Below are 7,495 nucleotides of genomic sequence, written 5' to 3'. Positions count from 1 at the left end.
TTTCTGTGTGCATGTCTGCACGTGTGTCTGCATATGTGTCTGCATGTATGTCTGCATGTGTCTGCATGTTTCTGCACGTGTCTGCATGCATGTCTGTGTGCATGTCACTATGTGTGTGTGTTTCTGCGTGAGTGTATGTCTTTGTCTCTATGTGTGTCTACGTACATGTCTGCATGTGTGTCTGTGTATGTCTGCATGTGTGTCTGTGTATGTCTGCATGCATGTCTCTATGTGCGTGCATGTGTATTTTGCATGCATGGGTTCCATTTATAGCTGCATCCATGGTACAATGCTAGTTTCTAGCATGAGTCTTTTATCTAATCAGATAAAAAATTAATTACTCTCCTTTAATCTGCACATAAAGGAAATGAGGCTGCTTGCAGATAAGCCCATCACCTAAAGATTAATGAAAGTGTGAGTAAACTCCAGTGTTAGATTATTGTAAAACACACTCTAACACAGTAACACATCATGCTCACAGACAGCCGGCACGTGCAGCCTCCTCTCTGAGTGTGATTGATGATGATTAGAGCTACAAGACATCCTCACTTGATCATGCAGTATTTACATGTACAGTGAATTTATTGAGCTTCATGCCTCACAGGAAGAATTCATTATAGTTCAGTGTACCTCAACCAAACACCAGCGCTGGCGGTGCAGCTTCCACACAGCCACATGTTTCACCAGCTGATAGGGGATAAACAAATGCACTTCCCAGTTAAAGTCAGGCATTTTGGCAGATATTATGTGAGTCGCATGCATGGTTCTTCAGAATAGGAACAGAGCTTCATTTGTCTAAATTTGGTACAACCTTTCTTACAGTGCGGTGGCCTTTTGAGCCTCTCATAATTAGAGGATTTGGGAGTGAAAACGCTCTAAAATGGGTCTCAGGTTTTCTGCAACAAAACTGCAGCAAAGGAGATGGTAAAGCAGCCGAGTGTTTCCTCCAGTGATGGTGAGGGAAGCTCTTCTGAAGGCACTGGGGGGAGCACTGAGGAGTTATTTTCAGAGTAATGGGGTGCAACCTTCAAGGTGTGAAGCAGAAAATTTGTGGCCACGCCAGGCACAAGTACGGCTGCTTCCATGCAGCAAAGGGTGGGAGACGGGCTCTTGTTTTGCCACTTCTCCCCTCCCTAACCCCCCCGACTGTCTGTTGGCTCTTGTTTCCTCCAAGCAGACGTGTCAGGCAGAATAGAGTCACATCTGCTCCCCATATCTCCTTCAAGACAGGAGGACACAGTTGGCAAAGCTGCCAGCTGCTGGCCAGAAATGTAAGAGTGTGAAGTGTGCATGGCAGTGCTCACACATCTGTGTGTGTGCGCTGCGTGGTAGTGGGTAGTTAACTAGCACTTGTCACAAGGGACATCATTAGGTTTAGCTTGGCAGAAGAGGGAATGAAGATGGAAGCAAAAGGAAAGAAGGAAATGAGAGCGACAGCCACTGCTGCCTAATTCCAACAAAGAATCTGGGCTTGTGCAGTCTGGAAAGGTTTAGTTTCCCTCCCATACTCTGTGCTGCTTGCTCTCCCACCTCTCTCCCATTGATTCAGGAAACCACGTTCTGCTCCTGACATCGTTACCCCTGATAAAAACCTGGAGAAAATGAAAGAGATGAGCGTGTTTTACCAAGCGGTCAGCTCAGGATCATCCTCGTCAGCTCCAGCAGCCTTCATTTCACAACTCTGCTGCAGTAATCAGGCACCAAAGTCATCTCCGCTGTCACGTCATTCCATGTTAGAAAGCATACGAGCTCCTGTCCACACGCTGCCAACCATCTGCCATGTCAGGACGCCTCACATCAAATCGGTGTCTTCATGATACAGCTGCAGCCAGATTCAACTGAAGAAATTCTCCTTATTCTGGTGCCGTCTATTCTAAGGTCTGAAGCAGGGGCCCCGGACTACGGCCCGCGGGCCGGATCCGGCCCTCCTACACATTTGGCCCAGTCCACCAAACTGTTTTGGCTAATTTTGGCTTTTATTATTCTTAGGCTAATTTGGAGTTTAGCTAATATTTTAACTTTCTGCTCGCTGTTTTGACTAATTTAGACATTTTTTTAGTTTTTTAGACTAACTTGGCATCTAGCTAATATGTCACCTGCTAGCTGTTTTGGCTAATTTGGGCTTTTTTATTTTTAGGCTAATTTGGAGTTTAGCTAATATTTCAGCTGCATGCTAGCTGTTTTGGCTAATTTAGGCCTTTTTTCAGTCATTCAGACTAACTTGGCGTTTAGCTAATATTTCAGATACATGCCATCTGTTTTGGCTTATTTTGGCTTTTGTAACTTTTAGGCTAATTTGGACTCTAGCTAATATTTTGGCTTTTTGCTAGCTGTTTTGGTTAGAATTGATATTTTTTTTTTGTTTTGCTTTCAAAGGCTAATTTGGCATTTAGCTAATATTTCAGCTACATGTTAGCTGTTTTGGCTAATTTAGTCTTTTTTCAGATTTTTAGGCTATTTTGAAGTTTCACAGCTGTCTTGATTTTAGTTAATTACCCTCAGTCTATTTAAGTGTCTGGTTTTCAGTTCTTTATTATCAGGTCATCTGCTCTGCTCTGTCACCATTTTGGTCTCCTTGCGTATTTGTTTTGTTTTGGTTAATTTATGTTTTAAGTTCCTGTCACCGAGCCTGGTTTCCTGCGTTTGCGTTCTTCATCCGCCAATCCTGACACCTACTTGCTTGTCTGTAAAATGTGAAGGATGATCTGCCCCTGCCTGATGTTCTCTGTGGTTCTCCATCACTCAGAGACTATGGGAGGGATGTACCAGATTCTCTGGTGGTACCAGTCTCTCATTGGAGGTGGCAAAGTATTCTGGCCTTCTTGTTGTGTCCTTGTCATGCTTCTCTTTGTTTGGCCTGAATGTTCTCCGTGGTTCAGTGAAGGGGCCATTTGAGGAGTTTATTTGGTTTCTACTGTTTCTGTCAAGCTCCACATCATCATATTACACTTCAGGAAAATTCAGGAATATGTGCCAAAAAGTAAAAATGTCTCCATATTCAGAGAAAAAAATAAAAGAAAGTGAAGAAGCAGCAATAAAGATTAAAGCAGTCAGATCTTGTATCTGGTTTTGAAGCTCGGGGAGCCTGTCATGCTCTCACAGTCAGAAGCGTTCAGACCTGGTGGCTGTAGCAGACTCCAGAGCTCGTGTCTCATCCCTCACATATGAGAGGGAATGAGGCTTTGCATTACAGTGGCACAGCTCAGATGAATATTACTTAAGCCCACCCACACAGACAATGCAGGCCCATAAATAAATAATACCCATCTCGCCATGCTCGGCAGCATTAGGAATGTTAGAGAAAGACAGCGAGAAGTCAGATAAAAGGCAATGAAAGTGTAATAAAAGGAAAAAGGAGAGGAAAGCCAGAGAAGACGGATACAGGAGGGAGGGAAGGAACTGGATGGGAGTGGGGTGATTAAAGGCCAACACCACAGACTTTTCAAACTGTAATGAGATTCTGTGTTCCTCTTTTTCTCTCCATTCTTCTACTTTCTATCTCTCAGTACTTTTCCCGCCTCAGTCTTTATAATCTTCCAGCGGTGCAACACATTTGACCACACTCTCCTGAGCTCCAACTCAATGCTTGCTGGTGAAATACAAAAACACTGGGTCTGTTTTTTGTAACCTGGAAGAATTTAGATGCTTATATGAATTAGATGTTTGCTAATAGAGTTTGTTTTCTGTTTTCTGTCGTGCTCAGCTGTGTGTTGATGGGTTCTGTGCTGGGTCATATTCCAATTAGTAGGTTTTCCAGAGATACAGAGTTTTACAAAAAGTACTTCCTATTGATGTTCTAATTCTTTTTGGAAATCACATGCTTTTTATACACAGATTCAGTAAAAAAAAAGATATAGGATGAAAATCTGAAAACCCAGGAAGAACTGACTTGAGATGACATTCTTTACACTGGTTAGCTGGGAATACCTTCTGATGAAAAGTGGTTTAGTAGTGTGGAAGTCTCTGAAAAGCAGAAGTATCATCTTCACACTCGATGTTCAGCCAAGCAGTTCAGAACTAATTAGGATGTTCAATTATAGGTTGGTTTGAATTCTGTGAAGATAAAACCTCCATGTTCTGATGGAGAGACCATCATACAGGTATTTAAAGCTAAGCTACACACTAAATCAAGGCTAAGCTTAGGATGTCCATATTTATTTATGCTCCAGAACAACTTGTACACCACCAAAAAAAAAACTTAGCAGGTGTCCAATAAATCCTTGTTTTGTCCTGGTTTTATTTGTTGTTGTTTTAGCTTTAACCACTTAGGTGGAGGTTTTCTGCTGTCTGAAGAACCCCATTCCCAATAAAGCTTTGTTCAAGACAAGTTCTACTGGAATATGTCAAGCCAAGCTTCTGCCTACCTGTTCCTTAGGGAGAATGCTGGAGAGGATGCCTCTTCATGTCTGATTCTGAGGAAGATTACTAGGGATGCTTCTCTTCGTGATGATGGTAACTATGTATGCTCCTCTTCACGAAGACAGTCCCTAGGATTGCTCCTCTTCATTATTAATGTGACTTGAGATGCTTCTTTTCATGATGATGGTGACTTGAGATGCTCCTCTTTATGATGATGTTTTTTTGGGGATGCTCCTCTTCATTGTGATGGTGACTGGAGATGCTCCTCTTCATAATTATGGTAACTGTGGATGCTCCTCTTCATGATGATGGTGTTGTGGGGATGCTCCTCTTCATTGTGATGGTAACTGGGGATGCTCCTCTTCATGATGATGGTCACTGGGGATGCTCTTCTTCATTGTGATGGTGACTGGAGATGCTCCTCTGCATAATTATGGTAACTGTGGATGCTCCTCTTCATGATAATGGGGTTTTGGAAGGGTCCTCTTCATGACGACGATGACTGAGGATACTCCCCTTCACGATGATGGTGATTTGGTATATTCCTCTTTATGATGATGATGATCCCTGGGGATGCTACTCTTCCTGATGATGGTGACAGGTGAGGCTCCTCTTCATGATGATGGTAACTGGGGGTGACCCTCTTCATGACAAGAATCACTGGGGAAGCTCCCCTTCATGATGATACTGACTGAGGATTTTCCTCCTCATGATGATGGTGACTGGGGATGCTCCTCTTCATGAGAAGAACCACTAAGGATTCCCCTCTTAATGATGATGGTAACTGGGGATGCTCCTCTTCATGAGAAGAATCACTAGGGATGCTCCCCTTCATGATGATAGTGACTGGAGATGCTCTCCTTCATGATGATAGTGACTGGAGATGCTTTAAGTTCTTCAGGAGGATCTGATTGGTTTCTTGCTTGGCAGCTCTGCAGCCATTGGTGTGTGAATGGGACTGTGACAATGACTTTAGACTTTATAGATACATGTTAGTTCTTTTGTTCTTGACTTCCTCTGGATTTTATCGGTTTTTTTGTTTGTTTTTTTTACCAATAAAGATACATTCAAAGCATATTCCCATTTTTTTTCCCATTAAATTTGGATGGAACAGCAGCTTGACTTGTAGATCTTTGTTCACACTGTAACAGAATCATTTTTCTGTTAGAAAGCATAAATCCAGTTTTTATTGACACTTGACTTATCTCTTTTCCCCCTCAGTTACCTGAAGGCATCCAGACGGAAATAACTGGAGGGTTTAAGACCCCAGCAATAAAAAATGGCAGCTGTAACATGGTAAATTTCATGCACCACAAACAAGACACACAGCTAAATCAATAAGCTCTGCAGGTTGGACTTACAGCATTTAAAACTTCTATTGATTAGTGTTTTTTTCAGCTTCCATAATTTACAATGACCCTGCCAAGCGGTAAGGTTTCTGCAGTGAGTAAGACTTAGATGCAGATGATAAACAAGCTGGAATTGGCAGATAAATAAATGATGAAAGTTTTAATTTCTATTTGTCTGTTTGGGTTTCCAGACAGAAAAGTATGAATCCTCACTCTCATGCAGCCTGCATGTGTCAGTGTATGTTTATCTCAGTCTGTGGCAGTACTGCAAGACATTAAAAAACACTCCAATCATCTTTTGGTCTGTTGATTACCATTATGCTGTTTTTAGCCAAATGATTTTCTTAACTGTAGTATGAGAACATAGTTTCTGGAGAGCAGCAGGAGTTCGTTAGAAATTCACCTCTGAGTTGTTGGAGAGTTGGTGGGGAGTAAGCCTTCTCTCATTTCCCATCATCCCCCTCTCTCCTGCTGACTCACAGCCCCTCACACCCCTATCCTTACATTAGTGTTGCAACAAAAAATGTTCAGCAATATCAGAGCTATCCAGATGTACAGTTTTGAGCCTCATGCTAGATCAGACGAGGAAAACAAAGACGTTCATGGATCTATTTGTCTGCTAGTGTATGCATCAGAATGGAGCAGAGCGGGAAACTTTTGGCCCACCGACTGTAGTTTGTATGAAATTGCTACAAGATTCTTTAAATGGGCTTTTCTCATCTGCTCCTGATCCATCTCAATGTGAATATAGAAATACTTAGAAAGGAAGTTTTTTTTTTCTTCTATTTGCTACAAGAAAATGTTATAATCACAATTTTTTAGTATAGTGGATCTTGAATGACATCAGTTTTCTCAGGGAAGAATCCCTGAATGTTGCTAGAGTTTATGTCCTAAATTAAATGAAACACAAAAGCAGAAAAATTGATGGAAACAAATAGATGAAAACCACTGACACACATTTACAGGATATATTTGTAAAAAGTCAGGAAAAATGTTCAGTGCGTTAACGGACAACACTTAGCAGAGAGAGCAGAGATGGATGCAGCAGCATCACCATGGCTGTGGGTCACCGGGTCAAGCTCAGCTTTAAGTCCAGCCTTTAAGATGCAGATGGGTTCTGCTTCACAGACGGAACCTCAGTTCAAAAATCATTCTGCTTTCATCCGGTGGCAAAGACTCATTCAAGTTTAAGAGTCATTCATTTCCTGTCAAGCATCAAATTCAAAGGGAGAAAATAAATACGCTGGTACGTGTTCTGAGGCTAATGTACACTCTTCCTGTGATGTTTATTTTTTAGAACCAAGGAGAGAATCCTTGCCTGTAAACCTCGTTCTCATCGGTTCCTTCATGATAATCTGTGGTGGAGCTGAGACAGTGAGACGGGTTTTTAGAAATCACCAATTTGAATGTTGGTTTTTGATTTTAGTTTAATTTATCAGGACAACGTAAAAATACATTGAGCTTAAAAAGCAAAGATGCTTGCAGATTGTGTCATCATAGCTAATTTCCATCTGTAGTCCTTTACAAAAACATATATTATGCCTAAACAAGTGTTTTAAAAGGAAATGCAATATAAAACACATTATCAACCATGTTATAAAACAAATACAATATACAATATGATAAAACTAATGCAATATGAAACACATTTACCAATTTATAGAAGCAAAGTGACAACTCAAAATCAAGAATGTTTACAATTTAAAGTAAAACAACTAAACGCGCGGGTCCAGATCCACATGTGTCTCTTTTATCTCTCCATTGTGGCTCCTTAACCAAACATTAAA

The 7,495-nt window shown here is 41.3% G+C and overlaps 1 protein-coding gene across 1 annotated transcript in view; it reads left to right on the top strand.

Moving 5' to 3' along the window:
• Positions 1-6,002, top strand: part of khdrbs1b (KH domain containing, RNA binding, signal transduction associated 1b) — a 36,916-nt gene extending 30,914 nt beyond the window's left edge. Inside the window, exon 11 of the transcript XR_002921798.1 lies at positions 5,581-6,002. The gene's annotated coding sequence lies outside the window, so the exon portion shown is untranslated. The remainder of the gene's footprint in view (positions 1-5,580) is intronic.
• Positions 6,003-7,495: the final 1,493 nt, after the last annotated feature.

The sequence above is a fragment of the Oryzias melastigma genome, linkage group LG11, assembly GCF_002922805.2.
Source record: "Oryzias melastigma strain HK-1 linkage group LG11, ASM292280v2, whole genome shotgun sequence".
Taxonomy (NCBI): domain Eukaryota; kingdom Metazoa; phylum Chordata; class Actinopteri; order Beloniformes; family Adrianichthyidae; genus Oryzias; species Oryzias melastigma.
The sequence above is the reverse complement of the archived record's forward strand: the minus strand, read 5'-3'. Positions and strand labels throughout refer to the sequence as shown.